This window comes from Chiloscyllium plagiosum, unplaced genomic scaffold (assembly GCF_037043375.1).
Source record: "Chiloscyllium plagiosum isolate Xiang-an unplaced genomic scaffold, Cpla_swu_hap1 HiC_scaffold_1, whole genome shotgun sequence".
Classification (NCBI taxonomy): Eukaryota; Metazoa; Chordata; class Chondrichthyes; order Orectolobiformes; family Hemiscylliidae; genus Chiloscyllium; species Chiloscyllium plagiosum.
The window spans coordinates 32,301,464-32,322,968 of NW_028270139.1; the positions used below are offsets into that span (position 1 = coordinate 32,301,464).

The 21,505-nt window shown below is 37.5% G+C and overlaps 1 protein-coding gene across 3 annotated transcripts in view; it reads right to left on the reverse strand.

Annotated features, from left to right (window-relative positions):
• LOC122553066 (TNFAIP3-interacting protein 1-like) overlaps nt 1-19,993 on the reverse strand; it is a 62,635-nt gene extending 42,642 nt beyond the window's left edge. Inside the window, exon 1 of one of the 3 annotated variants that reach the window (XM_043696590.2) lies at nt 19,755-19,993. The gene's annotated coding sequence lies outside the window, so the exon portion shown is untranslated. The remainder of the gene's footprint in view (nt 1-19,754) is intronic. The other 2 variants (XM_043696547.2, XM_087985786.1) reach the window with 2 other exon arrangements.
• Nucleotides 19,994-21,505: the final 1,512 nt, after the last annotated feature.

The window sequence follows — 21,505 nt, forward strand, 5'->3', positions numbered from 1 at the left end:
TTGTGACAAAGGAACTGGACCACTAAAATATTCTTAGGCAGAGTATTGGTGAAGTCACAGCTTGAGGATTTTGCACAGCCTTGGGCTGTTTATCTGAAGGAGAATACACTTTCACTTGAGTGAATGCAACAAATTCCAAGATTTTATAGCCCTCTAAAGAATTATTGGGAGGTATGAAGGTTAGAAATTGACAGTCAAAACTTGGCATCTTCTCATTGCCATAGACTGTTTCCAAAGATGAGAATCCCACTGATCAGAGCCAGGCAGCCAAGTACTGGACCACTAATCCAAGTATGAGCATTTTACTGGCTTGTCCCCTGCTGTATGGGGCTACCAGTGACATTTAGGTGTCTCCCAATAGTTTCCTCTAGGGGACATTTTAGATGTTCAAAGGCTGGTGTAGGAGCACCCTATCAGCAGTGGATGTCCCGGTGGCTATGACACTGTTGTTGGAGGTTTTGCCTCTTGCTGAGGACTCAACCCATTCAGAAAATGTCTTCCCAGTACTTTGAGGGCATTTCAACGTGAAGATACCGTCCACCTTCTTTCAGCCACATCTATGGCCAATCTATCAATGTTGCTGCCAAGTTAATTGGCCACTGTTTGGACCAACCACACTTAGAGAGGCAGGCCATCATCCTCAATGGCAGTAGAGGTGGTGGTCTCTTAACTGGCTGTACCCATGTTCCAGATTCCCTAGCCAAGGGAAGCCACCTCTCAGTATCAACCCTGTGAAGCTGCTCAGAACAGGATGTCATTCAATGAGGTCATATTTCATTTTTCTAACATTTAGAGAGACTTGGACAAACTCACTCAATCCTTCATTATTGGTTCATCTTCTCAACCCACGAATGGATATGAAAGGACATTCCCCCTGCCTGGGGAATCTAAAACATGGCATCACTTTGTCAGAAAAAGCGGCCGGTGATTTAGGACCAAGATGAGAGGAAATCTATTCATTCAAAGGGTTGTGAATGTTTGGAATTTTCTACCACAGAAAGCTGTAGATGTTCTGTTATTGAGAGCATTAAAGATATATTTTTGAGTAATAAGATAATTCAGGGACATGACAAAATGTAGGATTGTGGCATTGAAGTAGAGATTCTGTCATGATCTGTTTTTGAATATAGGTGGAAGCTCCAAAGCCACAGGGCCTATTCCAGCTTCTATTCCTTCACCTTCCACATTCTAATGCTTGTGCTTCCAATTGTGATGATATGTTTAATGGATGACATCAGATTGAGCACTCCCTTTACTGTACAGGCACATTTTTTACACTGTTTGTATAGATAGATCATGAGGTTAGTTTACTGCTTTATTGGCAATAAATGCTGCCCATTGCAGAGTTGAAAACTCATCTGTCATTTTTAATTAACATCATAGCTGCCAGCTTGTCAAGAAATATTGGTCAGTTTCATTCATGTTCAGAAAGTTAAATTTTGTTTTCAAATTAGCTCTACTGACACATAAGAGATGATATTGATTTTTATCAGTAATAATCTGAGGTGTAGATCAGGAGCTGCCTCCCATACATTCTCCAGGATCTGCTGCTGTCAGCTGTAGGTGATGATGTTTTTCAGAACTATGACTTATTTTGTTTGAGTCTCATTTCCTGCTGCACTTCAATTGTCAGCCTTTAGCCTTTTTTTTGGAGACAATACCTGGCATTGAATCTATGTTTTAAAATGATTAGGTAGCTAAGTAAAAGTTAAGAGCGTCTCATATGGAGTTATCATCCTCACCCACTTTTATTTCACACCAAATATTCAGTTTAAGTGCAATGGAATCTGCATATTGTAAGATAAAAAGTTCCCTGATTCCCTGTCAATTATTGGTAGGAACATATTTTTTCCAAATCGTAAGATGCCTTGGATTGTTTATTGTTGGGGTGATGAATATAGCCAGGTACATTCCAAACTGGGAGAAGCTAACCAATAGGAGCAAAAAAGGCAAACAACTCAAATTTGATCTGAACTTGCACACACTACTACCTAATCCTACCTTCTTAACATAAACCCTCAATGGGAAGGGATCAGTTTCTCCTATTCACACTTATCCAGTCCATTCATGAATTTGAACACCTCTTTCAAATCTCCCAGTAACCTTCTTTCCAAGGAGAACAGACCTGTCTTCTTCACTCTATCCTTATAAGTGAAGATTCTCAGTTCTGAAACCACTCTTGTAAATCGCTTTTGTGATCTTTCTAAAGCATTTACAGTTTTCCTATAATGTGGCACCACAACTGGACACAATAGCCGAGCTAAGGGCTAACAAGTGTTTTGTTCAAATTCAACATCATTTCTTGCTCTTCTTTCCTGATTAATTAAGTATTTCCTGTGACATCTCTTTTGTAACAAATAATCCAAAATAAAATAATTTACTTATTTCTTTGAAAAAGATCTAAGGGAACGCGAGCACCATGTGATTGACCAGAGAGATCTTCCAGACAATGGCTGTAGGAACCAATATTGGAGTTTACACATTTCCTCTGAATGATGAATCTTCCTTCCTGTTTGTCACACTAATCAAGTACTGTAAGAGTTTGAGGTTCAGAATTTTAAAAACATTCTTACATTAAAAGTTATGCATTTAAGCTAATTTGAAACACTTTTATACTTGACAATTGGTATGTTTTTAGTCCTATAAAAGTACATGTGGTTACATCTGAATTTCTCAGTGTTCATCTCTAAAATGTTGACTAACCACATCCAGAGTGGATGTTTGACATGCCTACAGTTATCTGCAATCCTACTCGTGTGTCAAAAACATTTCTATGCCTTGAACTTTGTAATTTTACAGTTCCACAGTCTTATCGACTAATGTGTTTACCGTTTTATCACATTTTAGTAGATCCAACATGAGATCAGCTGCACCAGCTCAGTTTTCTGCAAGTATTGCAGGAAGAATTTGACCAGAAAATCCATCAGAAGTCCACACAGATCTTAGTGTACAGCGCAGCTGCCATCACCATGTCCACGTGCTGCAGTGAGTCCTGGATTGTGCGCCAATGACACATACGAGCGCGAGAGAAAATCGGCAAGCGATATCTTCACTGTATTCTCCAGATTTATTCTGAGGACTGCCAAACAAATGCTTGCGTCCTTTTCAAAGCAACTCTACAAATGTTCAGACCAAACCCCTGCAAAAATTAACCTTGATGGACTGGAAACTCTCAGATGGCAGAAAAAGGCCTCCTCTGCCAAGTCCTTTTTTTTGCAACATTAAAATGGTCAGTCCTCCGGGGAGGATAAAGAAAATGCCTCAAGACACTCTGAAGCTCTCCTCAAGAGGCAGAAGTAGCATTGACGTTCATGACTGGGAAGGGTTTGTTTCTAACTCCAAAATGGTGACAATTTGTCCATCAAGTTGCACCATGTTTAAAGTCCAGACGCCTCAGCGATGAGGCCGAGTGACAGAAAGAAGGTAAGACAAAGGAGCACTCTGTATCTGTCTCCCTTGCGGGACATCCTGCCCCGCGTGCTCAAAGACCCAGGGCTCGAGAGCCATCCTATTTAATCACAGAAGAAACGCACAATCCTGGGTAAGCCTCAGCCTTTCATTGACAGTCAGTGAATGATGGTAAGTCTTGCTATGTTTTTGTGCATAATAACATGACAACAATAACATGTGTAAAATAGATACTGACAGAAAACAATTAGGCATAGCCTTGAAGAAATCAGATTCAGATCAGCATGTGAAGAAACCTCGCACATACTCAAACCCTATAAAGTCGCCAGTAACAAGTGCACTGTACAGATTAACCATATTGCTTCTGCTCACATTGTTTCAGACAGTGTTGGCCGTGTACCCAAAGCCAATCCCATTAAAATTAAAACAAATAGCTTTTTGCACATTTGATTGATGTTCATTGTATCTTTTTTTTGTTCTGAGGATTGAGGTAGGCTATAATGGTCGTAAATTTGGCAGCGATATAACGTGCACGACAAAGAAGATTGACTCAACACTGAGTCACTAGTAACTAGATAATCCCACACAATGTCTCTGGCAGACATCAGTTATAATTTTTTTTTCCTTTTGCAAAATGCATTAAAAACCATAACCACCAGAGCTTAGGGTAAACAGATACTCTACTTGAATTCAGAACTTCTACTATCCTCTAAAGACTGTTTTAGAGGATGGTAATTAGTTTTAGGCTATGTTGATAAATTATCTTGCTTCAATAATTATGCCGGATAATGATTTGTGATAATTAGTACCATGCCATATTGTTTTTTAGTAACCGATACACTGTTTAAATGCACTGTCTCACACTGAAGAGAGGTTAAGTCTCGCAATTCACCTTGTTACCAGTGTTCTCACTCATCTGAAGTGTGTAAAGAGTTGTACAAATACCGGAAAAACACTAAGAGTTGTGGTGCAAAACAGGGATTATAGGATTAGTTATCTACTATACGTCCCATCTGGTTTGCTTTCCCTCAGGCTTATAAGTAAGGCATACACAGTACATGCTAGAGCCACTTTCACAATAGTGTTCTGAAGAAGGGTCAGTGGACCTGAAATGTTAACTCAGATTTCTCTCAATGGGTGCCGCTAGACTTGTTGAGATTTTCCAATTTGTTTTTGTCACCTATGCACATTTCTTCTTCTTTGCCACCACAAATATGAATTTTGCTATGTTGAACTTACTTTTGCCAAGTTGCTCACAACCAGCATCAATTGTCAATATGATTGGTAAAGAAGCAACTATCAGGGTGAAGAGATTTAAAATAGGCAGAGAGGAAAGAGGAGAGAAGAATATAGATACAGAGAAATGAAGCTGAACACTTACCCTTTCTGTCCCAGCTGAAACAAAAGACTGCACAATTTTCTCAGTATGCAAAGTTCTGTTTAACTTAAACAGGAAGCACTCAAATTTAAATATTACTAGCCTTTCTTCTGGGAAAATCCCTTTGAGATTCCTAGCCAACATTAAAACTCTCTCTTCACTGTGCACTATACAAACACCGGGTTGAAGTGCTTTAGCACTTTTGCTAACTTATTAAAATGATCACTCTGCCAGAATGGCACAACCAATGAGGCTTTCAACCTCATTTACGTGGAACTGCTGAACTGTAGATGCTTGTTGCATGACCCAAAGCAGCTTGTCTGTACAGAGGGTTGCAATTTTGAATGGCTGCACAAAAAATTCACAGCACTACTTGGACAGAGATGGAAGCGATCAGAGTGAGACGGTGAGTTGGAGGATGATCAAGGAAAGTGAAAGGAGAAGGGGAATATGGGAATGACAATGGTTCTTTGGCAGTGCAGTGAAACTAGGAGGAATCCTTCCTAGTTCCACAATCAGTAAGTTCTTATTTTTAAAGCTTCATAACCCCTGATTTATCTACATAGGGACCATGTTTCTCTGAATGTATCAGCCTGAAAGAGAGTCTCTCTTCCCCACCTCCCCCACTTTTCAAAGGAGCCATCAAACATGAAGTCCCTATTCAGGCCCGAGGATTGTTTCAGATCCAGCTAGGAGCCTTTTCTCTGTCTGATACAATGTCACAATTCCGATGTGTGGTGAGCTTGAAGAGTCAGCAGATTGGATACTTAGGTACCCATTTTGAACCTAACAATGACAGCTACAGTGCCTTTGAATTTCTGAGCTATTTCTATCATAATATTTTCACAGAGTAACTGTAGGGTTTATGTTGCTTTGACTACTCTGATGTAGATTTGGTTATAACTTTGATGAGTTACTTGAAATATGCCAACAATACATAGAAATTACACAACAGCAACAGGTCATTTCACACAACCCTGTTTTGACATAGTTTCTGCTTTAACCATTAACTTGGATTTCTTTCCATGTAAAGGCTGTTCCAGATTAATTCTCAGTACAGCATTCTTCTGTCTCAACGTTTTCACAAATCTTTAGAAAATATGTTTTTTGATCAATTTGTCAAAAGTGGTCATAACATAAATTTTACAACCTATCAGAACAGCTAAAGCACTGGACACATACTTGAATGGAACACAACAGCAGCAAAAATACAGTGTGCATAGAGTGAGGATTGAAATATATGAAAGAGATCTTTTTGGAGAATTTTAAAATCACCCAACACCAGAAATTGATTACATACAAAACTTATTGATAACTAATTTATTCCTTCTATTTGAATAATGCTTATACTTAATAGCCTCCATTTATATGTGGGAGAAAAAAAAAACTGACATAAATGTGTCGAGCAGCTGTCATATGACATTGGCAACAGTGATCATAGCCAATAGCAACAGTTACATTATGCAAAGAAAAAAACAAGCAAATTTTGGAGAGGTGAACAATATTCATTTACAGCAAAGTTGCAATGGTACACAGATCAGATTTAGGTATGCTTTCATAGTAGTTCCACTTTTGGTAAGATCAAACCAGTCAATCACAACATCCAGCAATTAAGTCAAACTGAACCCCAAGAATGGTTATGTTAAGAATCTGGGTAAAATTTAAGTCTGTGGGAAACATAGGAGATTGCTGGTTTGGAGTTAAGAATATACTCATGACATTAAACGTCTTCAGTATACTCTTTCATACCTAAAGTTCAAAGGATCAGTATTTGGTGTAATGTATATTTCGGACAGTCAAGTGTCAACATCAAGCCTTTGAAAAAAGAAGTGGAGAAATTCAGAACTCCTAGCACCACCAATTCAACCCTTGAACATGTAGACACCAGGAGTGAAAGAATACAGGAGCCAGTGCCACTGCAAAGTGTGATCAATTGAAATGGAAATTTTGTTTTAGAAGATATTAATAAGAAATGCGTAATCTCTCTCCAGCAGAGTCAGTATCTATATCTCAACTATCTAACTTAGCATTTACCAGTGATAAGAACTCACTGATTAGCCATTGTTTGGGAAAGAGAGAAATATCACGGCTTTCAGTTGATGGTAGAATGGGCGAAGAACATACTGGGAGCAGGATAGGAAACTTTCCCACTAGTCGCCCACATCAATATTTAGAGATAAAACTCAAGACAAGATTACACCTAGCAAATAAATCAATGAGGATGTTAATACTTTATTGATGAATGCTTCAGTAGAAATACATGGCTCCGAATGATAAAGTTCATTTAATCTGTAACAATGAAGGCAACTGCCACTCTGGCAATGACTCAGAGCAAAGTATCTCGTAATTAAGGAAACAAAATCTCTTTTGTCCGAGTTGTGAATCCAGTTTGCATATGTTGTGGTTTGCTCAGCCATTTCAAAGTCAACCACATTGCTTTGGAAATTGACATAATGGGTCAGACTAGATAGGAACAGTGGGTTTCCTTTCCCAAAAGCGTGTTAATAAATTGGGTAGCTTTTTTACAAAAACCCCGTCAGCTTTACTGCCGCTAGTGTTTCATACCGGTTTTTTTAAGTTCATTGAATTTAAACTCCCCAGCTGCTGTAGTGGAATTTGAACTGATGAATCCAGATGAATATATTGTGAACTAGATTATTAGTCCAGTAACATAACAAAAATAGTACCACATCCAAGATACTGAAGTCATAGAGTCATACAGCACAGAAACAGGCCCTTCGGCCCAACTTGTCCATACCTACCAACATTCCTAAACTGAACTGGTTCCATTTGCATACATTTGGCCCATATCTCTGTAAACCTTTGCTATCCATGCATCTGTCCTTTTAAATGTTGTAATTGTACCCGTATCTACCGCTTCCTCTGGCAGTTCATTCCATATATCGCATCACCCTGTCTGTGAAAAAGTTGCCCTTAGATCTGTTTAAATCTTTCCCCGCTCTACCTAAACCTATGCCCTCTGGATTTGAAATCCCCTGCTCCAGGGAAAAGCCTTGGCTAATCACCTTATCTATGCCCCTCATAATTATATAAACTTCTATAAGGTCAAGAAACATATTAAAATGTGTTGTGCAAAAGTGATGACTTAAATTTATCATTAATTAATTCTAAAGCCAATAATTCTTTTACAAGGTCATAAATAAATCGTTATGCTAAAATGTCTCCAAAAAAGAATTGGTTAAAAAACGTGAAGATTAATTATTCTTTTCATCAAAACAGATTTACTATTTCCTGCTTCCCTTCTTCATTTGTGCTCACAAACACACAACCGTGTTCCCTATAATTTGCCTTTGATGTCTATGATTTGTGTTTTATTCTACACTGTACTGCTAAGATTGCTCTGCATCAACACATAAATACATCTTAACAATCACACTTCTTGTGAGTGGCCTGTTTATCCCCTAAGTGGTAAATTCTGGATTTTTACACAGCCATGAACCAAATCAGCTTAGAGCAGTGGCCTCCGACTTTTTGAAGCACAAGATCACTTTTTGGCTTTAAGCTTAAAAAAAAAACAGTTTATTTGTGGCTACATAAATCTGAAACCAATTATATACAATTATTCATTTTTATCCTCTTCTCACTAAGTTTCAGTGTGACACCTGTAACTGGACTTGACAAGTGCCTTGATTTTGTGTTGTAATTTGAGACTGCTAGTTGTATACAGTCATTGGTGAGGCCAGTATTTGATCTCAAAAGCAAAGGACTGCTGCAGTGGATAGTTTACTCTTTTTATGGGCCCCAAAAAGCACTGTTCCTTGATCTGACTTTCAGCTTGATATAATTTTACACAGTAATTATCACTCCACTGCTTTGTGAATGAAATACCTGACAGAATTTGGTAGAGCCCTCAGCAATCTATACTTGAAGCAATGGATTTGAGACAAAATGATGATTTGTTCCATCACACAATCTCAATAAAACATAGGATTCTTAAGGGGCTTGACAGGGTAAATTCCGAGAAGATGTTTCCCCTTATGAGAGAGTCTAGGACCAGATGGCATAGCCTCATTATAACGTGGTGTCAATTTAAGACTGAGATGAGAAGGATTTTTTTTCTCTTGGAGGGTTATGAGTCTTTGGAACTCCTCACCACAGAAACTTGTGTGGGCAGTCCATGTATAAAGCTGAGATAGATAGATTTTTGATCAGTAGGGGATTCAAGGGTTACACAGAAATAGAATAGCCTTTGTAGAATCGTCTTTATTGTCACATGCATTTGAATGCATGCAGTGAAAAGTTTGTAATGTCACCTTTTGGTGCCATCTTAGGTACAGAGCACCTAGGTACAGATACTTCAAGTGTTGCAGGAAAGTGGATGTGAGAAGTGACAGTTCCGCCATGATCCTACTGAATAGGCTGAATGGTCTTCTCCTGTTCCTATTTCTTATGGTCTTATCTCATTCCTAAATTGCTTGTTGAATTCCTCTTCTAGTTTCCTAAGGTGTGCACAGTAGTTTTCGGAGGTGAATTTTTTTTTCTTCTTTCAATTTTTCTCACATTCTCTCCAATCTCCAGATTATTACACCATTTTGTTTTAACTGGGAGGACTGCAGAATACAGTTTCATTTTAAATGCATTCCAAGCACTAATCATATTTTAAATCTCTGTCCTTTCCCTGCAGTTCACGTTATGTCTGTAGGGAAACCAGAGTTGAGCAACCACGCATTGTCTAGTAGTTCACTGAATACTTCTTTCCTTGATTTAAGAAAAGTGGCGGTTTCAGGCATCAGATCTAAAAGCCATTGCAGGAACTTCCTTCAACTTAACCACTTCACATCAGGATGGAAACTGGTTCACCATAGGCAGCATCATGTTCATCGAGTAAGGATTTCAATGATATATTTCTTAATCCTCTGTTACACTGGCCACCACAAAACTTACTTACCCTGTAATGATCATCTATCTGCATCAAAGTGAAACATGACGGATGAAGCTGGCAAAAACCTTTTAAGAGCAAGCCCTTTTCCTGCAGTGCACAATGCGAGGAGGTGGAAGGGCTGATAATTGATGTGCCCATGACAAGGTAATGCAGACGAGTAGTGAGATTAACTGTCAGAGACTCAGCGATTGACTAGATGATCATGATCTATGTACTGAAGACCATGGGCTTAGAGGGAATACTGCACCCAGGGAGACAACTTGTCTCACCAGCCGGCAAGCTGATGTGATCTGATTATCCACCCTTCCCACAGACAGCCAGATTTTTACTTTTGGAGAGATTTTTAACAGATCACTCTCGCTATTGACCATCTGCCCCAGAATGAGTGGAGGGTGGGGCTTTGATGGTAAGGCAGCCATTTTGGTTATCTGAGATACAGCAGACCCACATGTTTCACCTGCAATTAAGCAATGCACTTGTGTTGCTTTCAGCTCCACAATGGAAAGTTTTAAACTGAGCTGGGAAAAGGCCTTTTTGCTTTTTTCTGCCTGTATCTGCCCATGGAGCTGTTTCCAGATTCCCACACTCTTCCATCTTAAAATAATATTGGGGTCCTATTATTTTTTTAAAAGTTGAATAAATATCCAACTGGTCTCATATGGACCTGGAAAATCAGGCACTTTGAAATTGCAATTCAGTGAATACTTCACATAAGACCACAAGATGTAGGACCAGCAGTAGGCCATTCAGCCCATCAAGTCTGCTTCGCCATTCAGTGAGATCATGGCTGATGTAAATCTTCAACTTTACTTTTCCAGCTTTCTCCCCCGAACCCTTGATGCTCTTACTGATAAAAAGTCTCTTTCTCAGTCTTTCATACACTTAATGACCCAACCTCAACAGACCACTGCAGTAAAGAATTACATAAATTCGCAACCCTCTGAGAGAAGAAACACCCCCTCATCTTTGCCTTAAATGGGTGCTTCCTTATCCTGAGATTCCACCCTCTGGTCCCAGACCCTCGCACAAGGGGAGACAACTTTTCCGCATCTGCCTTGTCAAGTTCTCTAAGAAACCTATATGTTCCTATAAGAGCAACTCTCATTCTTCTATATTTTACTAAGTACAGGCCAAATCTATAGAATCTTTCCTCATGAGACAGTCCCTCCATACATGGTATCAGCCTGGTGAACATTCTCTGAACTGCCTCCGATGCCAATTCATCTTTCCTTAAATAAGGGCTCCAAAACTGTTCACAGCTGTTCCAGTTCCTTGTATATTTTTAGCAAAATCACCCTACCTTTATACTCCATTCCCTTGAATACTCTGTTCTTTCTGTCCTTCTATTTTGGGAAGAGAATAGTGACTGTTATGGAGCACAAAAAAATCTTCTTTGATGAACAATGGGAGATCATTTTTCCACAGTTTTTAATTTGTTGACAAAATCACCTTCTCCAAAATAAAAGATGGAGACTTTTTATCATTTAACTATTAGGCCATCAACCACAGAGAAGGAAAAGCTTTCACTAATTTTTACTAAAACAAAAATATCAGCCTTAAAAATTTCAAGGGGGCAGCAGAAAGTAATTGTGTAAATTGTGATGATAATGAGAGATTATTTTGTGAAACATTTTAACTGAGTTTTAAGTAAAATAAAACTTGCTTCCATGCTATTTATTCATATGCAATTTTAATAAATAAGAAAAATGATTTATTAATTATAAAGGAAAATTAAATTTTATAAACAGCTGTTATGCATATTGGAAGCTGTTATAAAGAATTCTGAGGGGATTTCTAAACTAGCGCGGTATTTCCCCATATGATATATTTCCATGATTGTATATTTATATTTCTTTTTGGAAAAATTAGTGACTGTCCCACAAGCTTGTATCTGGCTAGAAACCACACTGATGAATGAAAGGCAATGCATGTGTAAGTTTAATTGTGCATTCTGCCCTGTTTGATTTAACAGGAAAGCAGGAAAGCAGTTGGACTGCAGCTGCCAGTTTCCTTTGCTCTTAGAAATGCTACTTAAAGAATAGAAAAGAATATATCAGAATGATTTAAGTTATTCATTCTTCTTTGATTATTGTGGAAGGGAATGAACTGTTGGAGTCTCAAGAGATGCACGATGATAGATATGTCTATTTGGGGAAGGAAAATGCCATCTACCTGGTCTGGCCTTCGTGTGATTCCAGACCCCACAGCAAAGTGTTTAACTCTTAACAGTCAACTGAGCAATTAGATATGGGCAATAAATGCTGCGCCAGTCAGTAATGCCCTCATCCCACGGATGAATAAAAAAAAGAATTGCCAGTTTATTCTCACAAAAGGAACATTGCTTAACTGTTCATTGCACTCTGTATAATTTATCTCTTTATAACCGGATTTGAGAAATCTGTTATTAATTTCCAAAATAAATCTTACTTTCTACATTTTGTTTATTTACCATGTGAATAAAAATTGCATGCTGATTTGATGAGCCATATCTTATGAAAACAATACAACATGGTCTGTTTTCAATTTATGAATGACCATTCGACTCATTTTGCTCGGAGAGTTGGTGCAGACTGATGACATGCTGTTCTGACTGGACTTATTAAACATATTCTTAAAATGCATCTTTAAACTGACTCTCACCATTTTTCTAATTTTGAATATATCATTTATTATGACATAAATGTGGCCAAGAGCAATCAGAGTAGGAGGAGGGGAATACCAAACGTCAATGTATATGCATTTCTTTCAAATATTTCATTTTAGAAATATCTAAAAGGAATAAATGGAAATTATTACTCAGACAATCTTTATGAAACTGCTGCTGTGTCCTCTGTTGAGGGTGCTTTGTCAAATGATACTTCCGTCTCATGTGGTTCAATATATAAAACCTTGTTCAATTTGTGCTTAGAGCTGATAGAATGAATATTTAGCGTGCCGCCTATAATGTTGTGTGGTGACACATCTAATGACCGTTTCACAACAAATTGGAAGCACATTGGGTCTGCAAGCTGTGCCATCTGTATGCGGTGAGTTTGTGGATCACAGCTCTCCATAGTAAGCCACATACAATTATGTGATAAATTAACATTGCAATGCTCATATCTGAAGAAACATATTGGTCACTCATCAGAATTAAGAGTTTAATTGTTTACCTATCCAACATGGGTCAAAGTCACAAAAGTGATCTTATAACTTGTTAGGGAGGGCCTTATAGAAGTTATTAAATATGGATTTATTTTTAAACTCTTAGGAAATTGCTTTACGAAATCTCTCTGCAACCAAAATGATGCTACATCTCTGACTGTGCCTTAAAACTGACCCATCCAGGAGTAGCACTTGTTTAAAATATAAGGCATCTGAATTTAGCTTGATCACATCTGTATTACAACCAGATCAACTTTTAATCCTTGTCATCATAATTTCCTAAGAGTTTAAAAGTAAATCCATATTTAATAACTTCTATAAGCAGAGTTTCACCACACCAGATGACTTGGGCCTCTCAATTGCTGAAAGAATAAGACTAGTACATGCTGTAAATGCTCCAACCATTTCTCCTTGAAAGCAGGAAATACCAGACAGGCTGCAGAAAGTGTTGATTTTGTGAAGGAGAACTTTCATAGAATCCCTACAGTGTGGAAACAGGCCATTGGGCCCAACAAGTACACACCGACCCTCCGAACAGTAACTCGCCCAGACCCATTCCCCTGCCCTATAACTGTACATTTCCCCTGACTAATAACCCTAACCTATACATCCCTGAACACTATGGGTAATTTAGCATGGCCAATTCAACTAACCTGCTCATCAATGAATGATCGGGGTTGTTAATAATGCTAAATACCTGGCAGTGACAATATTTATGGAAGACATATTGATGGAGTGAAATATTTCTTCATTTGCCTGTAAAAATAGTAACAAGAATACTTTAAAAATTTTAATCTTCAGTAAGTTTTACACCTAAAAGACTTACATTTGTCAGTTGAATGAGCAAAATGCCCTGGTGTGCCATAGTGAATAAACTTCACATTCAGAGAGTGGAAATGGAACCAGTCCAATATGGTATAATTCCAATTGTACTATTTTCTTATAGATTACAAGTATCTAGAATGTGGGACACTCATTCTATATTTGATGCTCTGGCTAACACTAAAAGCTCCAGCTGCTCATTTGTGAAATTGAACATTTAAAATTAGGGCTCTTAACACAGTGGCTGGAGGAAAAAAAAGCTTAATTAATTGGCTTTGGAAATATTATGATTTAGCCAGTGGCAATTTTTTTAAGTGAACATATTCTACATAATGTGCAGGGTTTTATTTTAATTGAGGCAATAGCTCTGTGGTCTTATTCTGAAAAATGGTAATATTGTTACTTAGTTGGATGCATTTCCTAAAATCTTAAAGTAGTTTTTTTTTGTTAAAGTATAAACAAAGGTATTATGTTCTGGCACATATACAACTTTAAGTTAGCCATGAATGAAATACTACACTTTCCGTTTGTTAAAATGTAAATACATTTAGAGCATACAATTTACTGTTGCCAATATTAGTAGATAGATGTTTATTGATTTAATATTTTATTCCTCTATCTACTATTTAAAGTTGGCCTCACTCATTTATCTTAATAGGTAAACACTTCTGTTAAAACAGCCAAGAAATGTTATACAAATTATGAAGTACTCAACAACAAATATTGCCAACTGTAATGTCTCGGCCTTTGTGTCAAAATGATTTTGAGTCATAGAGCTGTACAGCATGGACCTTTGGTCCAACTCATTGATGCCAACCAGATATCCTAAATTAATCCAGTCCCTTTGCCATATCTCTCAAAACCCTTCCTATTCATAAACCCATCCAGAAGCCTTTTAAATGTTGTAATTGTACCAGCCTCCACTAGTTCCATTTGCAGCACATTCCATACACACACCACTCTCTTCGTGCAAGTGTCGTCCCTTAGGTCTTTTTTAAATCTTTCCCCTCTCACCCTTAACCTATGTCCTCTAGTTTTAGACTCCCCCATTCTGGGGAAAAGACCTTGTCTATTCACTCTATCCATGCCACTCATGACTTTATAAACCTTTATAAGGTCACCCCTCAACTTCTAACACTCCAGGGAAAATATCCCCAGCCTACTCATTCTCTCCCTATAGCTCAAACCCTTGTTGATAACATAATAGTTATTTATGAAAAATACATCTTGTTCACAGTAACTGCCTTAGCATGATATAACGTTCATGAGAAGTCAGCTCCCCGTGTTGCGTTATCTTATGCGATTTACCATGTGCTTTTATGTTCTTCTGGACCTCAGGGCTTAGCCTACAAAATTTTTTTAAAATTGGATGTACTTAATATACTTGCTTTACTAATTGGTCGAACAGTGGGCTCCCAAAAATAAATAGTTTGTAATCTTAACGTGCCTTGATATGCTGTCTATCTACTCATTGGTGCAGAACAAAAGGATGAACATAATAGCAGAAACCAAAACTTGCTCTTTAGTATTTTTCAGGAAAAGAGGAATAAACTGTAAATGCTAATTTAAAAAATCCATAGCAACTTTGCATGTTTTTCTGTCCTTTGCTGGACATCTCCCACAGCTACAAAGGTTGGAATGAAAATGAGCCCATCACACTGCAAACAAACTTCAAGTCCCAGTTAGACTACATTTAGAATACAATACTATATGCTGACATACATTTCACTAAAACACGCACATTGGAGAAATGCAAAAAAAAATTTACATTTCTGTTGCAGAAACTTTGATGGTACAATTGTAAGGATAGGCTGAATAGATTGATTTTCTTCTCCAGAAAAAAGAAAATATATAGTTGATCTGATAGTGGTTTTTAACATTGTGGTGGAGCTTGATAGTGTAGATTAGAGAGGATGTTTCCATTAAGGATCACAGATACAACATAGTCACTAATAAATTCAACAAGGAATTTTTGAGAAACATCTTTACTCAGAGAATGATGAGAAGGTTGCATTCACTACCACTTGGGGCAATTGCTGCAAATAACGTAGATATTTTAAAAGGGAAGCTAGTCTAGAACATAAGAGGAAAAAGGAATAGAGCTGAAAATGTGTTGCTGGAAAAGCGCAGCAGGTCAGGCAGCATCCAAGGAGCAGGAGAATCGATGTTTCGGACATGAGCCCTTCTTCAGGAATGAATGAATTCAGGAATGAATTCAGGAATGATTGCCTGAAACGTCGATTTTCCTGCTCCTTGGATGTTGCCTGACCTGCTGCGCTTTTCCAGCAACACATTTTCAGTTCTGATCTCCAGCATCTGCAGTCCTCATTTTCTCCAGGAAAAAGGAATAGAAAGATATATAAATGGAACGATGGGTAAAGATGACAGGAATCCTTTGTGGGATGTAAGCACCTGCATAGACCTAGTAACCAAATGTTTTGTTCTGGTCCAGTAAATACTACGTCAAAAATGTGGATAAATGAATTACTGGTGACTGAATCTCCATGTTAGTTCAGAACATTTACCCTTATATCTAGTACAAACAGTAAACCACTGTATTGTTCAATAGCAGTTTGATGCTTTATTCAAATGTTTTAGGATGTCATAGAGTAATATGAATCTGCTTCATAACTGTTTTCACACCTTACCATATCATCGCTAATTCATTAAATTATATATTTTCTATTGCCATGGGTCATGTTGTGAATAATACGATGTGTGAATCTTTAGAGGTCATTAATATATTAATACAGGAAAGATCAAAGAGCAGTTAAAATCAGAATGGTATTGATCAAGATTATGTTAATCGCTACTTAAGACCAAGACAGATTCATATAAAAATGGCAGAATGCTAACAGTTTGCTGATGTCAGGTCTGCACTTCCCAATAAACACATGCTATGTCTGATTTATACATAATGTTACTGATATTTGGAATTGTTTGATGGCAATGAGTATAAATTTTTAAAAAGCCATTCCTTGTAGGCCTCTTTTGAAGTCTACATTGATTTACTCTTGTTTTAGATATCATGATAAATGTTTTGAATGAATGTCCCTGTTCTGTATCTTTATCCACCAATAATTTACATACCTTTCAGCGTGGAAGAAATTTTTGCAATTGTACCATGCTACGGGAATTAATAGGGAAACACATCAAAGTGATTTATGTACAAATCGTTGCCTTAAAGTACATTAACTGTTTTACCAGCACATTTTGCTGCAACTAAGTACAACTAGTGCTTCTGCAGATGTTGTGAAATTACCAGCCTTGTGAAGTTGGCTACAGCATTGCAATGCTGCTTGGTCAAAATTCTGGAATTCTCTCCCTAATGGCATTGCAGGTCTACCTACAGCCCATGGATTGCAGTGTTTCAAAAAGCTGTTCCCCACCACCTTCTCAAGGACGAACAATAAGTGCTGGCCCAGTTGGTGATGCCCACGTACCACAAGTGAATAAAATAAATTCATTCACAAATTTCTGGAGAGTAATAAACCATAAAGGCAGCATTCCTGGGTTTTGTGGTAAAATCCTTTCAGTTTTCACTGAAACCTTGAAAAGCCCCTCTCATATAACTTTTTTTCAATATCATTTTTGTGGCTGAATTGCTCAACTCCTATTAATTGAAGCAAGAGTTATTCAATGATATCGAGAAACCAAACAACCAGTAAGGCCATCACAGTTTTTGTATTCTATTCCTCTAGGAATAAACCCCAATGTTTTGGTTTTAACTTTGTTTACCTGCTTTGCTTCCTTTAATCATTTGCCATTTGTATTCTTAGATTCTATTCCTATAAAAATTGAATGTACAAAATCTGCCGGTAGGTATTGTTTACTTTTTAACAATGTTGGTAAATTGTTTGAAATCAAGAATCAGCATCAAGTGACAACGAATTTCGCACATAAAGTTATAGAGTCATATACCACGGACACAAGTCCTTTGGTCCAACTCACCCGTGCCAACCAAATTTCCCAAACTAAACTAATCCCATTTGCCTGCATTTGGCCCATATCCCTTTAAACATTTACCAGACATGTACCCGTCCAAATGTCTTTTAAATGTTGTAACTGTACCTGCATCTACCATTCCCTCTGGCAGTTCATTCCACGTACGAACTACCCTGTGTGCAAAAAATGCTGTTTCTCAAGTCCCTTTTAAATCTTCTTCTTTCACCTTAAAAAATGCCCCTAATTTTGAACTCACCCACCCTAAGGAAAAGACCTTTGCTATTCACCTTACCGATGTTCCTCATGATTTTATAAATCTCTAAAGGCATCCCTCAAGCTCCTACGTTCCAATGAAAAAAATCCTCATTCTTTCCAGCCTCTCCTTATAACACAAATCCTTCAGTTCCGGCACATCCTGGTAAATCTTTTCTGAACCCTCTCCAATTTAATAATATCCTTCCTATAGCAGGGTGGCCAGAACTGTATGCAATACCCAAAAGTAGCCTCATCAACATCCTATATAATCTCAACATGCGTCCCAACTCCTACACTCAATGGTCTGAGCAATGAAGATCGCCCAGATTATTCAGCCTATTGTCCTTCCTCATGGAGCATCAATCTTTGAAATATATACAGCGATTTTACACATATACAAATTATTTTGATTGATGCATGTAAAAAAAGATCACCATTCTCCAAAGTAGTAAGGGCGTGAAATGCCCTGCCAGCAACAGTAGTAGACTCACCAACTTTAAGGGCATTTAAATGGTCATTGGATAAATATATGGATGATAATGTAATAGTGTAGGTTAGACGGGCTTCAGATCGGTTTCACAGGTTGGTGCAACATCAAAGGCCGAATGGCCTGTGTTGCGCTGTATTGTTCTATGTCTATTTTTAAAAGGAATTTAATTGAGCATTCTAATAGCTCAAAAGATAACTCATGACAGTAAATTAAGAAATCTAAGAGAAGAGTGTCATGAGAAAGGTTAGTGGATAGAATATGGGCAAGTCTAAGCTGTTTTTTTAAACATATGAAGCACAAGAGGGTAACTAGGAAAAGATCAGATCCCATTACAGACCGTAAACATAATCTACATGTGGACCTGGGAGATGTGGGCCCAATCTCAATTATTATTTTGAAATCTGAGCAGCATTAAGACATGTGATGCTATCGCCATAAATTCTCTGATAGAGATTTGCACATCTTGATGAAATTATGATTTTTTAAATTCTCTGGTTAGATGATCTGAACATGGGTGCAGCCATTCAAACATCAGTGAGATAAACATATAAGATCCTTACCTGAATGTTCTATGACATTCTGAGAGTGTCACAAAGAATTCCTGTTTCTTTATTTTTCCAATTTATGGTTATGATTTTGTACTTTGGAACATCTGTGTTTTTTACTTTTGTTCCTGGGAATTTGTACTCAAGAAACTGTATCTAATTACCTTGGTACCTAAGGTGGCACCGTAAGTGGCAACTTGTAAACTTTTCACTGTACTCATGTGAATACATGTGGGAGAGGGGAAAAATTTAAAAGGGACCCATGGGGCAACATTTTCACGCAGAGGGTGGTGCATGTATGAAATGAACTGCCAGAGAAAGTAGTGAAGGCTGGTATAATTACAACATTTAAAAGGCATCTGGATGGAGATATGAATAGGAAGGATTTAGAGGGAAATGGGCCAAATGCTGGCAAATGGGACTAGATTAGGCTACATATCTGGTCGGCAAAGATGAGTTGGACCAAAGGGTCTGTTTCCACACTGTATATCTCTATGACTCTATGACAATAAAGCTAATTCTAATTCAATTCAGTTCAGTCTGGTGTACACTGGAAAATATATCACATGTCAATCACAACATGAAATTTCCTCTACACTGTGTTACATGAAATACAGTCTTAAACAAAAAAAAAATATACTATACCATTATATTCAGAACATGTATCACAGCTGTCACTTTAAAGAAAAGCTTTATCATTGAATCAGTGTTTTTTAAATGATAAACAGGTCAGCTCTATGCTTGTTGGAAGAATATATTCTTAATCCACATGTTCAGGACTGTAGTCTCACTCTCTCATAACAAATATCTTAAGCAGTTTTCCTATATTAATATACAAATGTATAAAAAATTAATATTACTTACCACAGTATGTTTTATAGACAATTCTTCAGGTTCTTTAGTTTTATATTCAGTGTTGTAATCGCAGCATCACCACAAGTAGTATTGTGACTGAAATGGAAAGCGGACACTCAGCGACAAAAAGCAACTGTTCGAGTATATATATGAAAGAAAAAAAACTAATCCACCCGTTTCAAAGGGAAACCCCTTCAAGAAAAAACAGTCACTTTCTCATCGTTATCAAAATGTTTCAACTTTGTGACCCTCCTACAGTTTTCTCTTTAAAATGGATAGAGAAAGGTTGAGTCCCTAAGCGGTGTTGCAAGTTTGAGGATTCCCTTGTCTACTTAGCTGTAACGGAAAAAAGAGTCAGTGCACTCCCACGCTGCAAGAGGAAGCCCTAAAGGAAAGCCTCAGTGAACAGAGCGGACTGCACCAGTGGAAAACTTACATCAACAGCAATGATAACAATATCGTAGAGCTGTAATTTACAGTAATCATGGAGTTACCAAAGGCACACCTTTATATTAATCGTAAATGTTTGTTAAATAAAATAATCATTGCGTTTACTTTTAAGCTGACACAAAATTTCCTGAAAAGAGTGGCAGAAGAGATGCAATGGTACATCACTGACTACATTGTGATAGCATTTCAGTGTTTGAAACGTTAACCAAGGAACACAGTAAATACATATTCTTGTAAATTGCTCTCAACTGTAGCATGAAATATATTTTAAATAATTGCTATTTATTTTTTAAAAAGTGATTGTTATTGATTTTTACCAGTCCTTACAAAAGTCTCAAGTGCGACCAACTCTGTTGTGTTTTTCTGGTGTTTTAAGCTTTATTCCAGGTTTACAGCAACTGTTTGATATTTCTCTGCTTTTCAATATTTTGGCAGAGGAGTTTTAAAACGGACAGGTTAAAAAATGTATTCAAGTGTGGTATAGGCTCAGCAGTGATTTCCAAGCTGATACATTTATTTTGTGAAATAACTGTTCGTGAATATCTCCCATCAAATTAATCCATCAGATTTGTCATCAAGGTGAATCATAAGCCTGATCACTCAAGGACATGTTCAATTTTGAATTAGAACTTTTTTTAAAGAAAGGATATGCAGACAAAAGAATTGACTGAGAATGTGAATTCTAAGCAATATAATTCTGTCTGGAAGGCTTGTGTGGATACTCCTCAGCCTCAAGGGAGACCATAGAATGTCAATCCTGATGGGAGTCAAATAAACCTCAAAGGGAAGGATTCAAAGGGAGACATGCAATGTAAACTGGGCTGTAATCTGTGATTTATCTCAAACTGTGAACATGGGAGAAAATAAACAATTTGGGTGAGAGACAAGTTTGTGCTTTGCTCTTTCAAGAATGTGTAAGAAAGGGGTTACAAGCCATTTCAACCTTGTCTGTGTATACTAGTGGATATGGGGTTGCTTTGAGAGACATAGCTGGGAAATCCTTCAGCTATATCATCTCTGTAGCTCAAAAGAAAGGATGTATCTCTCTGTATTTGCTGGAAGCCAGAAGTCAAGGAAAGCTGCAGTCAAAAGGAGACAGGACAAAGGTTTTCCAACTGACCTACAAGCATCTTGAAAAAAACTGCTCCCCGACCAACATTAATGTAACTGCTTTCAACCCAATGTAATGGCTGCAATACTTCATCTACTCTTTGCATAACTCAAAGACTGATCTGTATATTTTTGTCCATCTTTTACTTTTTTTGGACTCAGCTCTTGCAGGATCAGAAATTACAGACAAGAATGGGTGA